The 16312-nt window shown below is 40.5% G+C and overlaps 1 protein-coding gene across 15 annotated transcripts in view; it reads left to right on the top strand.

Moving 5' to 3' along the window:
* HS3ST5 (heparan sulfate-glucosamine 3-sulfotransferase 5) overlaps nucleotides 1-16312 on the top strand; it is a 293471-nt gene that overhangs the window by 193900 nt on the left and 83259 nt on the right. For 2 of the 15 annotated variants that reach the window (XM_059889806.1, XM_059889808.1), the window contains exon 4: nucleotides 10021-10152. The gene's annotated coding sequence lies outside the window, so the exon portion shown is untranslated. 15 annotated transcript variants of the gene reach the window in all.

Here is a 16312-nt window from a genome sequence, read left to right on the forward strand (position 1 = left end):
TTATTTTCTGCATCTGCAATGTGGAGAAATAATAAACCTTGTCTCATGGATCACTGTAAGAATGACACTGAGAGAGAATGGCTACAGACATGGTAGGAAAATGTAGATTGACTGGTTTGATCCCCTTGCAGTCCAAGGAACTCTCAAGAGTCTCCTCCAACATCACAGTTCAAAAGCATCAACTCTTGGGTGCTCAGACTTCTTTATGGTCCAACTCACATCTGATCTTTGTTGGCAAAGTGATATCTCTGCTTTGTTACACACTGTCTAGGTTGGTCATAGCTTTTCTTCCAAGGAGCAAGTGTCTTTTAATATCATGGCTGCAGTCATAGTCTGCAGTGATTTTGGAGCCCAAGAAAATAAATTCCATCACTGCTTCCAATTTTTCCTCATCTATTTGTCATGAAGTGATGAGACTGGATACCATGATCTTAGTTTTTTGAATGCTGAGTTTTAAGCCAGCTTTTCATTCTCCTCTTTTACCCTCATCAAGAGGCTCTTTAAATTCCTCTTTGCTTCCTGCCATTAGGATGGTATCATCTGCATATCTGAGGTTGTTGATATTTCTGCCAGCAATCTTGACTCCAGCTTGTGATTCATCCCAGCCCAGCATTTCATATTATGTATTCTGAATATGTTAAATAAGCAGAGTGATAGTATAAAGCCTTGACAAACTCCTTTCTCAATTTTGAACCAGTCCGTTGTTCTATGCCCACTTCTAACTGTTGCTTCTTGACCTGCATTCAGGTTTCTCAGTAGACAAGTAAGATGATATGGTATTCCCATCTCTTTAAGAATTTTCCACAGTTTGTTGTAATCCACACAATCAAAGGCTTTAACGTAGTCAATGAAGCATAAGTATATGTTTTCTGGAATTCCTTTGCTTTCTCTATGATCCAACAGATGTTGGCAATTTGATCTCTGGTTCCTCTGTCTTTTCTAAACCTGGCTTGGACACCTGGAAGTTTCTGATTCATGTACTGCTGAAGCCTAGCTTGAAGGATTTTGAGTGAAACCTGACTAGTGTGCTAAATGAGCATGATTATATGATAGTTTGTACATTCTTCAGTACTGTCCTTCTGCTGAGTTTTCCAAATTTCCTGGCATATTGAGTGCAGCACTTTCATAGCATCTTTTAGGATTTTAAATAGCTCAGCTGGAATTCCATCACCTCCACTAGCTTTGTTCTCAGTGATGCTTCCTAAGGCCCACTTGACTTGGCATTCCAGGATGTATGGTTCTAGGTGAGTGACCACACCATCATGGTTATCCAGGTCATTAAGACCTTTTTTGTATAGTTCTGTGTATCCTTGCCACCTCTTTTTAATGTCTTCTGCTCCTGTTAGATCCTTACTATTTCTGTCCTCTATTCTGCCCATACTTGCATAAAATTCCCTTGATAGCTCTAATTTTCTTAAATAGATCTCTAGTCTTTCCCATTCTATTATTTTCCTCTACTTATTTGCTTTGTTCACTTAATAAGAACATAAGGTCTTCTTTTCTCTTCTTTCTAGTCTCTGGAACTCTGCACTCAGATAGGTGTATTTTTCTCTTTCCCCCTGCTTTTCTCTTTTCTTTCCTTAGCTATGTGTAAAGCCTCCTCAGACAACCATATTTGCCTTCTTGCATGTCTTTTTCTTTGGGGTGGTTTTGGTCACTGACTCCTATATGGTGTTGCAAACCTCTGTCCATAGTTCTTCAGGCTGTCTGTCTACCAGATCCATCTCTTTAATCTATTCATCACCTCCAGTGTGTAATCATAGGGATTTGATTTAGGTCATACCTGAATGGCCTAGTGGTTTCCCCTACTTTCTTCAATTTATGCCTGAATTTTGCAATAAGGAACTGATGATCTGAGCCACAGTCAGCTCCAAGTATTGTTTTTGCTGACTATATAGAGCTTCTCCATCTATGGCTGCAGAGAATATGATCAATCTGATTTTGGTATTGACTGGTGATGTCCATGGATAAAGTTGTCTCTTGGTTGTTGGAAAAGGGTATTTGCTATCACCAGTGTGTTGTCAGTGTTTTCTCTTGACAAAACTCTGTTAGCCTTTCCCCTGCTTCATTTTGTACTCCAAGGCCAAACTTTACTGTTACTCTGGGTATCTCTTGACTTCCTATTTTTTCATTCCAATCACCTATGAAAAAAAGGACATCTCTTGGGAGTGTTAGTCCTAGAAGTCTTGTAGGTCTTCATAGAACTGTTCAACTTCAGCTTCTTCAACATCAGTGGTTGGGGCATAGACTTGGATTGCTGTGATGGTTTGCCTTGGAAACGAACTGAGATTATTTGGTTGTTTTTGAGATTACACTCAAGTACTGCATGTCAACTCTGTTTTTGACCAGGAGGACTACTCCATTTCTTCTAAGGGATTCTTGCCCACAGTAGTAGATATAATGGTCATCTGAATTAAATTCATCCATTCCCATCCATTTTAGTTCACTGCTTCCTAAGATGTCAGTGTTCACTCTTGCCATCTCCTGCTTGACCATGTCCATGATTACCTTGATTCATGGACCTAACATTCCAGGTTTCTATGCAGTATTATTCTTTTTAGCATTGAACTTTACTTTCACCACCAGACACATCCACAACTGAGCGTGGTTTCCACTTTGGCCTAGTAGCTTCATTCTTTCTGGAGCTATTAGTAATTGTCCTCTGCTCTTCTCCAGTAGCATATTGGACATCTACTGACCTGGGGGGGCTCATCCTTTAGTGTCATATCTTTTTGCCTTTTCAGTCTGTTCATGGAGTTCTCGTGACAAGAATACTGGAGTCGTTTGCCATTCACTCCTCCAGTGGAACCACGTTTTGTCAGAACTCTCCACTATGACCCATCTGTCTTGTGCACAGCATGGCTCATAGCTTCATTGAGTTATGCAAGCCCCTTCACAATGACAGGGCTGTGATCCATGTCCTTTCATTTACATATATGCAGAGTCAATCTCGGAGAGAGAATAAACTCCTGGGAGGAAAAGTCAGTGATTCATTATTGTGACTTAAGAGGACACTTGTTATAAATCGTAAGCCAGAGAAACAAGTTCTGTTTCCCCTGCCCTGTTCCACTGCTGAAAATTAATTTTCCTCAGGATTTTTTTCCAGGTGGCTGTTATTTACAGTATCATCCACCCAGACCACTCTTTCATTTCCACCAGCAGCTCCTGTTGGGGAACCAAGGTTAAGCACGGCAAATTAGTTTTGGTGTGTGTAGGAAGGCTATGCGAAAGCACTGTTTCCAATTCATCTCTAAATGTGGGGTGTGTTAATCCTCACATTTGGCACCAGGTGCAAGCCCAGTTTAATACGTGAGATTGGGGTTTAAAAGTGATTTGAAAAGGATCACGTTTGGGAAATTTTTCCTTTTAAAAATATGTAAAGTCACTTAGGTGGATAGTATGGCTCCTTTCATGGACAGGGCATGTTCCCACAGTTGCTTCAGTGCTTGAGAGCAGAGCTGAGCATCTGGTTCCTCCGTGGGGCAGTTGGTCTGTGGCAGGTCTGTGGAGGGTGAGGGTACCCCTCACCCTCGTCTTCCACCTCCTGAGTGAGCACCCCTGCTGGGGGCATGGGGCATTCTGTTCTCACTTTATCTCCAGCAGAGCCCTGAGGTTGACACTCCAATTATATTCACTTTACTGAAAGGAAAATTCAGCACTTGAGAAATTAAGTAATTTGTCCAAGTACACAACTAATAAATAACAAGACCTGGGTTCAATCCCAGGTTTTTCCACAATGACATAACAGAAATAAAGAGTGATGTGCTTGCTTTGTTAGTTTTTGGGTTTTTTTTTTTTTTTTTTTTTGGTTTTTTTCTTTCTTTCCAAGTTATGAATGGAGAACAGAAAACTAATATTGTGTTCTAAGTCTAACACAGGCTTCACTTTTCTTTTTTTCTCCTTTATTTCAATATTCTTTCTTTTCCTTTAATCTATATGTCTATTTATATTTTATTATTTATCTCTGTTCAGTTCAGTCACTCAGTCATGTCCAACTCTTTGTGACCCCATGAACCACAGCACACCAGGCCTCCTTGTCCATCACCAGCTACCAGAGTCCACCCAAACCCACATCCATTGAGATGGTGACACCATCCAACCATCTCATTCTCTGTTGTCCCCTTCTCCTCCTGCCCTCAATCTTTCCCAGCATCAGGGTCTTTTCAAATGCGTCAGCTCTTCACATCAGGTGGCCAAAGTATTGGAGTTTCAGCTTCAGCATCAGTCCTTCCAATGAACACCCAGGACTGATCTCCTTTACGATGGACTGGTAGGATCTCCTTGCAGTCCAAGGGACTCTGAAGACTCTTCTCCAACACCACAGTTCAAAAGCATCAATTCTTCGGTGCTCAGCTTTCTTTATAGTCCAACTCTCACATCCATACATGACCACTGGAAAAACCATAGCCTTGACTAGATGGACCTTTGTTGGCAAAGTAATGTCTCTGCTTTTTAGTATGCTGTCTAGGTTGGTCATAACTTTCCTTCCAAGGAGTAAGCGTCTTTTAATTTCATGGCTGCAATCACCACCTGCAGTGATTTTGGAGCCCAGAAAAATAAAGTCAGCCACTGTTTCCACTGTTTCCCCATCTATTTGCCATGAAGTGATGGGACCAGATGCCATGATCTTTGTTTTCTGAATGTTGAGCTTTAAGCCAGTTTTTTTACTTATCTCTGTAGACCACTTAAGATTGAGGAAGAAGGGAGATATTTTATTAAGAGAGAGAGATATATTAAAACTTAGTACCATAATCAAACAGGATATATAATTGAATCAAACACATTAGCATTAAGCATGAGATATTATTCCACAAAATAATCAGCATAAAGTTGTTCAACAAATGCTTCTTTAAAAAAAAAGTTTATTTTATTTTTATTAGTTTTGGCTGCTCCAGTTCTTAGTTGCAATATGTGAAATCTAGTTCCCTGACCAGGGATTGAACCTGGGCCCTCTGCATTCGGAGCGCAGTCTTAGCCACTGGACCACCAGGAAAGTCCTAACAAATACTTACTGAGCACCTACTACTTATACACATAGGGCTCTCCTGTATGCTAGGTCAAAGGTAGTACACAAACCGGATGGCAGATGGCCTGCCTTCCCGGGAGTGAAGGATGAAGGAGGCAGACAATAAACACATGTATAACAAGGGGAGTTGCGAAAGAGAAGGCAAAGTAGTATAGAAAGGGAGTGCCAAGGGGATGCGAAGAGAGGGATTATCAGGGAAGACATGTGATGGAAGATGCACTGCATCTCAGGAAGAGGAAGCCTGACCAGAAAGCCCAGAGTCAGGGACTTGCCAAGTGTTTGTGTGTTCCTACCTTTGCCTTCTTCCAGGCCAGGAGGCCAGGTGACCAAAATGACCAAATGAATGGGTTAGGGGAATGGAGAAAGGCTAGGGAGCTACTGAATCAGACGAGCAAAGTAATAGGGCAGATGGTCTGACATCATAGGGTCCTATAGGCTGTGTAAGAACTTTATTCAAATCTAATAAGCAAATCACATTTAGAGTTAATATTGCTTTAATAATGTCCAACCCAAGTTTTATGAGTTTACTCCTCTTTTAGGTTTCCTTTCTGTTATAAATAGATTCAGTTGGATGATTTGTCTTGAAACCAAGGTGAGGTGGATGAAACCAGAGCCTATTATACCGAGTGAAGTAAGCCAGAAAGAAAAACACCAATACAGTATACTAACACATATATATGGAATTTAGAAAGATGGTAATGATAACCCTGTATGCGAGACAGCAAAAGAGACACAGATATATAGAACAGTCTTTTGGACTCTGTGGGAGAGGGAGAGGGTGGGATGATTTGGGAGAATGGCATTGAAACATGTGTAATATCATATAAGAAACGAATCACCAGTCCAGGTTCAATGCAGGATTCAGGATGCTTGGGGCTGGTGCACTGGGATGACCCAGAGGGATGGTACAGGGAGGGAGGTGGGAGGGGGTTTAGGATGGGGAACACGTGTACACCCGTGGCAGATTCGTGTTGATGTATGGCAAAATCAATACGATATTGTAAAGTAATTAGCCTCCAATTAAAATAAATAAATTTAAATTTTAAAAAAAGAAGAAAAAAAGAAAATAAGCAAGCTGCCACTTCCCTCTCCTTCCCCAGGGTAGGCTGCAATAAAAGATCACAGATTTCTCTGGTCTCACTGCAAAAGATCAGAGCTCACCATGAGATGAAACACTCTTGACATATAGCCTTTCACTCACAGATTTTTCCATCTCTGCTCCCTCACCCACTGCCGTTTATTAATACCCTGAAGTCCAGGAACCAAGTCTCCAGCAGCTGAATTTTTTTCTGCTTCTGCCCCCTTGCTTGACCTAGGAAATAAAACCCACTGTCATCCTCTGTGCTCCTCACTGAACCCCCTGCTGACCCCATGTGCATTCAATCCACTTGAGTCTCCTAGGTAATTCCTTCCTGCTCACTCTTGCCCACTTAAAGGGACCTATATAGCAAAAATCTGAAGGTAAAATAATCTTGACCTTTATGAGTCATGGATTTTTCATCTACAAAATGGACCTGATCTTTCCCAGCCTGCAGAGTTGTTATATGAGGTAGTAGCTATTAATAAAGCGATTGTGGCTGATTCCAGGTGAGTCCTGGATCTAATAGGAAAAAAAGGAAGGCAAAAAGATGATACCAGGAACTTAAAACAGAAGAAACAGGGATGAAAATTCCTTACGTTTTTGTACTAGTATCATAGTCTTACCAATACTGCCACTTCTGAGTACAGAAGAGTTAACTAGAGTGAGGTAACACAAAATATGTTAGTTCAGGACCAAAGCTTGATCTCTCCATCAATATGGTGTGATGGGGGTCTGCCTCATTGAAAACATGAATATGAAAGTGGGCATCAGGCAATTCTTGCCCTTAAAGAGTGGCCAGAAGGAAGAGAATATAAATGAAGATATAGAAACAACATTTGGAAAATTAGGAGGTATAACAGAGTTCCAATAGAACATGTAAATATTCCAACCTCTTGTCACTTAATAGGGGATTGTTGAGCATTATTCTGTTAGCTATGCTGAGGCAGAGCAGACTCGGTGTCAGGGTCTCGCACACCCCACCAGCACAGGACATACAGGAGGCTACATATCAGCTGAAAGTTCTCTGAGGAAGTCTAGACTAAACAACAGAGGCCACTCTGAATGGCAGCAACCATGTTACCACTAACACAGACATGGGGCAATAAAGGGGTGTTTTGATGGACAAGTTAAACAGAGAGACTGGGAATATTCAAGCACAAGTGTAGGGCCTCCACCATTAACTGGGATTAAGACTTAAACTCTTTGTAGAGTCAAGAGGGACCAGAGGAGTTGGAGGAGACTAGGACTAACATGGGCAAACTAAGAGTGTGGAAATTATTAACCAGGTCTTAAGGCAAATTCAGTTAGCAAAACTGAGATCCAATAAATCAAGACAAGGTAGCAAAAGTTACCTGATGCATCCTGTGACCCTGCATCCCTTCCAGCTGAGGTGAGCCCTGACTGGTGGCTGTGGCTGGGAGGTTAGGCCACAGGAAAAAGAGGCAGAGAACCGAACCAGGGCACACCCCTTCATCTGACAAGCTCTTAGCAAAATCCACAGAGGATTTTCTTACCCTGCAAGATAAAATTCTGAGAAAATGAGAAAAGCAAATCTGTAGAGTTGTTTGGGAGTTTCAAATTCTTTATAAAAACCAATTCTTGCTTAGCTCATATACTTACAGTGTTATTTTTAATTATCTAAAATCTCATCTCCAACTGAATTTTAGTGAATTATGGTCTAAAAAACTTTACAATTCTGGAGTCAGAAGTAAAGACATTTAGAATGTAGGTGTGTTAATAATAGTTAATAAAGCCTAGGAGTGGTGTGTGCTGTGCATGTGTGAATACACTGAGAGAAACACAATTGTGAACTTGCAAAGATGGATTCTTTTTCTTTAAAAATAGAAGGAAAATGTGTGCTAATATTGAGAATTAAGCCTAAAATTATCTTTTGAATAAATCAAGGAGCATAAATGGGAACTTGCCAATTTACAATTAACTCAGACACAGAATAGGAGACAAGAAGAGAGCGGAATGTCGTTGAGTTGGAAAAAAACGACCTTATAAAAACTGGCACAAGAGCTTATGTTTTCATACTTTAATTTACAGTTTGCAAAGTGTTGATATAATTTTGTACATTTTATATAATTTGATTGTAAGTGTCTTCTTTCAGAGGGGCTTTGAGTATATTGGAATTTATTGGGCAAATGCTTATTCAAAAGCAAACGGTTATGCGTCTGCTTATTGGCTTCCAGAGAGAGCTTGTGCTGGTTCATTTAGGCAACTGGAATCCTGTCCACCAGAAAGCTAATCAACAAGATGGCGAGTTACATTCATGAGTATTTCTTTTAGAGGCATTTAGTTTCCATCCCACAGATGGTAGCTGCAGTCCATTGGCCTCTGAGCCAAGCTTCTCCACGTTCTATTGTACTTAGCAAGATTGCTATTGCAGCAACACAATTATTCCAAATTCAGTGAGAATCATCGGGGCTAAAACAAGGCTATGTCATAACAATTTAATCCCAGCTCACCTTCCCCTTTACTGAATAAACAATTGAACACCTGCTGGATTCTTTTCCACATAATGAGAACATCTGAGCAACAGAGATCAAAGAAAAGTGACATTTGATCTTAAAGCCAATACAGTGGAACCCCATTATAGAAAAGATTTTTATTACTTGGTTTCAGATAGCCATTCTGTGGGTCAAATCATGCTGCCCAGAATAAACAAAACCCCCAAACCCTGACTCAGTATGGTGAGTTTATAAGCCTGTCCTCATCAGGAGCATTTTTGGTGTTTGATTCAATCAAATTAGCCTTCATTTGAATGACTTGAAAAATGACCATTTAAAGTTTACAGGAGCAAGGGAATAGTTGTTTTCTGGTTTTTAATAATGGTTTACACAAGCAGTAAAATATGTGAGATGAAAACTTATTAAGGATGTTTATCTTCCCTGTCATACTAGAATTGCCACTTTCAAGAACAAGCAAAATACTTTGAGTTTTGAAAATGTCCAAAACACAAGTTTCCCAGTGTTATTCACAGAAAACGCCTTGACTGTCCCTTCTGGGTTTTTTCTTGATGCTTATAATGGATAAATAAATATGACCATCAATAACAATGCTTTCTTGTAGGATTTTATTGTAACTACTGAGTATATCTCCTGCAGTCAGGTATTACCTCCTTATCTAAGCCTTTTTAAAAATACATATTGTGAATTACAGACTCCAATCCCCCTCACCTTCTCCCACCATACCCAAATAATTTATGAACCCTCATATTCTTCACAAAATCTCTGAAGAATGAAAATGAAGTAGTGCTTTCCCCTCTAGTCCTCCATATTAAGGTCTAATTGCAACAGCTTGCTACATTCTCTGCTCTGTAAAGGGCACTTGTGTATTTTCCTATATATGAAATAAATATTTACCTTGATGCACTTAGTCAAAAGGACAGCCAGGTCTGTCTATGTTTGCTTATGAGATTTCCCATCTTAAAAATCTTTAAGAGGCCAACACTGAACGACCATCGTTTCATGCTATGTCGGACTGGAGCCTGATGGTGCTTGGTGGTGTTTTATGTTTGTGGCTGTGTGGACTTAGACTGTGTGACATCTAGATATGTGTGCACGTGATAGCAGTCTCCACGGCACATCCAAAACAGTTCAACGGATTGGAAGTGTTGTTAAATTTATTCTATTCAGGTGGCAATAGTGAGCAAAGGACTAGTTTTCAACAAGAGTACTTCATGGCAGCCAAGAGAAACATGATTAGCCATTCCTGACTGCCTATTGAATACAAATTTTCATGTCTAAACACTAAGCCAAGAGCACCAGAGCATCCTATTGGCAAAAATGGTCATTTGTCATTTAGCTAACATGTTCATCTCACCAGCATAGGGCAACCTTATAAGTGTTTCTTCTTGATACTGGATGATGCAGAATTACCAAGATTTTTTGTTCTTCTTGTTGTTTAGTTGTTAAGTCATGTCTGACTCTTTGAGACCACATGGAATATAGCCCACCAGGCTCCTCAGTCCATGGGAGTTTCCAGGCAATAATACTGGAATGGTTTGCCATTTCCTTCTCCAGGGGATCATCCTGACCAGGTATAACAATACTTGAATTCATTCAAGACTACTTTTGAGTAGCTGATAAAAATGAAAAATTTTATGTGTGTATTGTACTTTTTTACATATAATTTCAGAGGGTGTGATATACCCCAGATTCAAATTTTCTGCTGACCTAAGAGTTTATAATGTCTAGAAAAATGACTTGGTGATCATTGGAGCTGAAATTTCAAATTATTCTAGAGATGATGCTTATATTTGTTCTTTTATAAGATATATTGAATCATTCTGAAATCATGATTTCATGCATTGGGATAAAGGAGGATATATTTGCTATACCAAAGAGATCTAAAACAACAGAAGCTTACATATAACAGAAGTTCATTTCTCACTTCCCTGACTATTTGGAGTGAGCAGTCAGGTTGGAAGGGTGGCTCTGCTCCATTAGATTATTCCAAAACCCAGGTTCCTTCCATGTTGTTTTCCGTCATCTTTGTCATGGTGGAAGCTGCCAGTGCTCCCACCAGTGGAAGAGCAGACTTGAAGGGCCATTGGTTTTCCTTTAAATAAATGATGTGGAAGTAGCACTCAACACTCAGCTCAGATCCCATTAGTGAGAATCAGTCATGTGACCGCATCCAGGGGCAAGGAACGCTGGACACATAGTCTGTGGTGGTCCCCATCCAAGTGTGTGCCTCTGGGTGGCCAGATACCCAGGAGCTTTTGAAGTCCCGCCCAGTCTTTGCACCCAGCACATAGTCACGTACCACCTTTCCCATCAGGAGCAGACATGGCTCCCAATGTGAAATGGTTTGCATTTTGTCACCTGTAAACAGTTGATTTGTCTGGCTCTACCCATCTTCCCTCAATACACAACGTCAGTGGAGGAATAGGACAACTACAGTAAAAGCATTCCTTTAGAAAAGAAATCAAAGGAAATCCCTTCCAGTGCCAAAATTCTGATGATCAGGAATTTCTGGGACTCCCTACCCTACCTGGGGACTTGTCCCCTTGGGTAGACCCTCTGGGAGGTTCTTCTTTGTCCAGTATTCTCCTTAGTCATATCCGAGGTGAGATAGAAAGAGTACCTTCTTTGGGGCCTAATTTGAGACTGGATGATCACAGGCTTTTATGGGCCAGATTTCTGCTTTCCTAGCAATGAGCCTCTCAAAATTTAATCAGGTTAGGCTAGTCTCTGCCATAAAAACAAAGCCGATTATGTTCTTGCTTTATTTTAAAACTCCAATTCTCTTTAATGGTGATCACAGATGATTCTCTCAAACATCCTACTTTGCTGTCTTTGTAATCAATCATCAGAACAAGGTTACCACAAAGGGTTTCTTGTAGATCTATCATTTAAAGAGAAGAGGCATATGTAGAAGCAGAAGCAACTGGATCAGGTTATTTTTGTCAATGTTAATGGAAATGCTGAAGGCAATCTTATTTCCAGATCAGACTAAATTTTTCTGATAAAAATGATGAGGCTTCAGAACCATTTTGTTAGCCCATTTCCAATAGCAATTCACTTCAGTGCAACCTGAGGAAGATGTATCTGCCTTTCAGCTGCCCATTGGTTTAGAGGCATTGAGGCACAATGCTAACAACTCTTTTAAAGTCACTTTCCACAAATTTGTTAAATTCAGCTGTGGTGGATACAACTCTATAGTCAGATATAGTCAGCCCAGTCATGATTTGGTGGCAGATAACCCCTTTCCTTCCATGGTAGAGCCTTGCCATGGCACACACTCACACACTCATGCCCTCTCACAAGCAATTCCCCAGATAGCCAAGACTGAACTCCCACTTCAGCATCTGCTGTATGTGTTTGCTTTGGTGCCCCTCACCCTGCCTGATGCACTTTCCTGGTCCATCCCACCCAGCTTCTGCCTTAAACCAGGACCCAGAGAGTCCAGGCTTACTGCTGGAACCATTACAGATGACACGAGATGAAACTGAAAGCACACTAAGAGGTTTTGAGAAGAGATTTTCTGTAACAAGGAAACTCTGTTTCTGAAAAGATGATGAAAATGTATGCAAGGTGTTGTTTTGTTTTGCTTTGGTGAGGCAGTCTTTGAGCCATGGGTGAGGAAGGACTGGCATGTGCTATTGGGGCCAACATAGAAGTACAAAGCCGCACCTTGAATCTGGAACTTGAAGAAATAGGGACAAAAACCCAGAACAAAATCTGTATAAAAAATATGAGGTCAGGTTCAAAGCCAAGAGTCTCAGGGTAAACCATGAGGAATACTAAAAAGTGAGGGTCCAGTCAGGGACAAAAGCCAACAAAGGCATAGAGGAGCTGGGGTGGAGAAGAAGTAGGCGAGTGAGGATAATTTCCAAGAGCATCAGCTGAGCCTGTTTGAGGGGCTCAGGCTCTGTGGGCACAGGTGCGCCTTCACCTGCTAATGGCTCCTGCTATTCAGGTCCTAACTACGAGCAGAGCAGTGAGCCAGGGGCACACAAGCATCTGCAGAATAGCTCTTGTATGCCAGGCACCCTCATAGGATCTACCAAAGTTTGCTCATTTAATTCTAGCCATACAACTTTAAGGAAATGTCAGCTTCACACTTTGCAGATGAGGAAACTGAAACATAGTTCAGATCACATAGCTAGTAAGTGTCAGAACTCAGCGCCCAGATCTACCTGATGCCAAAGGCTTTGCATTTTTCATCTAGCAGAGGTGAGAACACGTTTAAAATGATCCGTGAATTTTCTGGGCACAGTCAATTTCTGTCTCTCTGCTTTTGTCCTATAGACATAATGGGGTAAAAGCTGTCTCTGAGCAAGGATTTCTCTCATTAAATGGTATGTTTGGTTAGACTGTAAGAATCTTTAGAGAATTTAATTTTAACTCCTTGAACTAGACCATCCAGTATTTTATCAAAGATAGTCCAAAGGCTTAAACAGATTTTTCTCTGTGATGTAAGCAAAAGCCTTCATCAGTCTTTGATTTTGTGAAATTTCAATCTGTGAACAATGACTGGTGGGGAATTCAGTTAATAATGTAATCATTTCATTAAATGTATTGGTCTTAGGTTATCCAGTTGCATCCCGCCCATGTTTGGGAACACAGCATGCTTGCCTTGGTATAGTCCAAATCAGAATGAAAGTCTTTCAGCCTAAAAATACAGAACAGCAGTTTTCCTGATGCTCAAATCGTCAGTCCTGTCAGGAGCAGTTGCCCGCCAGTCAGTTCAGGCACAGAGTGGAGGTGCTGAGCCTCAAGTGAGTTTGCAGTGCCTGCCAAACTCTAGTATTGAAGTAGCAACAAAACCATGGACCTAATCACCCCGTATTCTGCCATGTCCATGAGCAGAGTGCCTCAGAGAAACACGGATCTCAAAGAAGAATGGAGCAATGATTGTACACAGTGATCTCTCACTGAATACAACATGGGTGTTGTTAACCATGATAATCACTGTTTTTTTCCATCAGACATTTATGTACTGCTTATGATGTGCTGGGTGTTGTTCTATGCTCTTTATGGATATTAACTCATTTAACTTTTACAACAGTTGCATGAAGGCAGAACTGTTATTATGCCAACGTTAAAGTTAAGGAAACTAAGGCATAACTAGTTAAGTAACTTAGGCAAAGCCACAGACCTAGTAAAAAGCAATCCTATAAGCTCCTTGTCGGAAGGGCGATGATGATAAGGCAGGTGTAATAATGAGTGACGAGTACTCTGAGATTAGTGAAGGGAGAAGAGAGGGCTTAGTAACCTCACATGTGCTACCTACACCGCTTCAGTCACTACACTGCTCCCTGTGGTCACCATCTTGTATCTCACCTACTTCAAAAAACCTGAAAAATTTTCTCTGTGAATATATTTAGGTGAGGAATCTGTGATAATGAAATAGGAAATGATGAGTGAGGTGGAAGAATAACTTTTACCTAAAAACAGCCCAAAGGCAATGATTCCCTTCAATGGAGCACTTGTCCCATCCCGCTGCTTACCTCCCATAGATAGACAGACTTCTAGGAAAGCCTGACATGGCATTATTCCTTGCACAGAGTTTATAAGACTAGATCCATTAAATATGGTTATGTTAGCCCTTCTTCTGAGACTTCAAAATAGTTTTATTATACTGAACACTTTCCTGTAAAGGCATTTACTAGTCTGTGATTTTCCTATAAGGCAAAAATGATTATCATACTTACTGGTGATATAATTATTCATCTTGACAGTCATGTTTCCAAAAACTGCCATATTTAAATTCAATTTGGCTCACAAGTTTTGCATTTTCCCCACCTACCTTCACAGTCACCACCCCCTCCTTCCTGCCTGCCTTCCTCATCTCCCAGGACACAGGTGCCTGCCACATGACCACATTCAGAGTTTCCCTGTGGAATTCGTTTTTAATGAAAAAGATAAAGAAGGTTGATGGCATTAGTTTTCTGATATTACTTCATTTTACTAATTCCTTTCATTGGTTTGCCAAACCCAAACTATAGTTCCTGTTTAAACTAGGCCTGTTTGGGACTTTTTAAACCCTAATCGCAATTGTACAGTGTCTATAAAATGACATGTTTCCCACGTCCTCTTCTGAGGACTCCATGCAAAGCAGGGAGATGGTCACATTTGAAATAACTAGGCAATGATGTTCTGAGTCAAAATGCTTAATAAATAAGAATGATGGAGAAAGAAAGGCAGTGCAAGAACATTAAAAGATAGGGGTCTCATTTGCAAGAGAGAAAAAGAAGAGACAATATGGAAACCAAGAAATACCATGTGTATTACTGACGACCAAATGTAGGCAATGAAGGGGAAAAGTGGGATGAAAAGTAAAGCAGGGAAGTATTCATTTTATTCAGATTATGTGAGGATCTAAGAATCAATTGAATCCTCAGGCAGTCATCTGCATGGTAAGCCTGGGTACAAAGCAGCAGATGAACAGTCATCTTCGAGCACAGAGACGGCTGAGTGTGAGGCACTGAATACATCGGCTGCCCTACCAGCGGCTGCCCGACAAGAACTAACCGGCAGGAAGGTCAGACTCACCTTCTCTCTCTCACCTTCCGAATATCCTCTGCTGCCTTGTCATATTCCAGCTGAGTTTCATGCATTTGGTGTTGTACATATTGTTAAAATGAAAATTAAAACTGTCAGACTTGGGTGGCTGGGGTACATTTATAATTTATCACCTTCCTTTATAGTTAAAAAGAACAACCAGGGAAACGCAGCTTAGCTCTCACTCACAAACTCTCAGCACTGCGTGAAGCATGCTTGGGCCTCGTAGGACAGATATACTGCACACATTTAGCATATTTATTTCTCCCCTTATGGAACTTTTTCTTATCCTTGGTATGCTTAGCTTTAAATATATTCAGAGGCTATAAATATTACATGGAATTTTGAGATCTGAAAAATAACTTCTTCATCACTGATTTACTGATAGGCTGCAAAGAACAAGTTTAGTATCTATATTTACATGATAAAAATGTTCGGTTAATACACTGGGCTGTTTTTAGCCATCCATGGCAGTGCTATGATTACATTTTGATCCTTATGTGAAAAAGGAGAAAAGGGAAGCAATTTAGAATGATCCCAGGTTTCTGTCATCTGCTGGTTAAACAGAAATTCACTGAGGTTGGGGAGATAGGAAGAGATGCTGGTTTCCATCAGTAAAGTTGTTGAGTACATTTTAATGAAGGTGTGAAGCCAGATACCAATTCCTTGTCCTTCAGATATTAGAATCATGTATAACATATATTTTCAAAAGCTCATTTTGGTCCTCATATGAATACAAATAATAGTTACCATTTATTACTTGATTTGCTCACCTTATCTTACTTAATCCTTATAACAACCTTGTGGGTATTTTTCTCATTTTTACAAATGAGAAAATTGAAACAGAGACATTAAATTACTTACTCAAAAACCACACAGCTGATAAACGCAAAGAGTTTTCTGGTTCCAAAACCCTTGTCTGTTGCACATCTGTAAAATAGAAGATATGCCACTTTTTTACATGAGTCACACGTCTCCCTGGTGACTCGATGCCAGAGTGGCCCTCTCAAAGTTCCCCTGTCCAAGACGCTCTTCCCTAAGCCCTTGGAGTGATCTGAACCTGCTGCTAGTGCCCTGTGTCAGGGCTCAGCCATGGTGAGAGTGGAGTAGAATCAAGAACATCCAGTGCCTTCTAAAGCTTCAGTGCTACAAATGAATCTTAGAACATTGTGACAAGTGAGGGTAGCT

This window comes from Bos taurus, chromosome 9 (genome assembly GCF_002263795.3).
Source record: "Bos taurus isolate L1 Dominette 01449 registration number 42190680 breed Hereford chromosome 9, ARS-UCD2.0, whole genome shotgun sequence".
In the NCBI taxonomy this organism is placed as follows: domain Eukaryota; kingdom Metazoa; phylum Chordata; class Mammalia; order Artiodactyla; family Bovidae; genus Bos; species Bos taurus.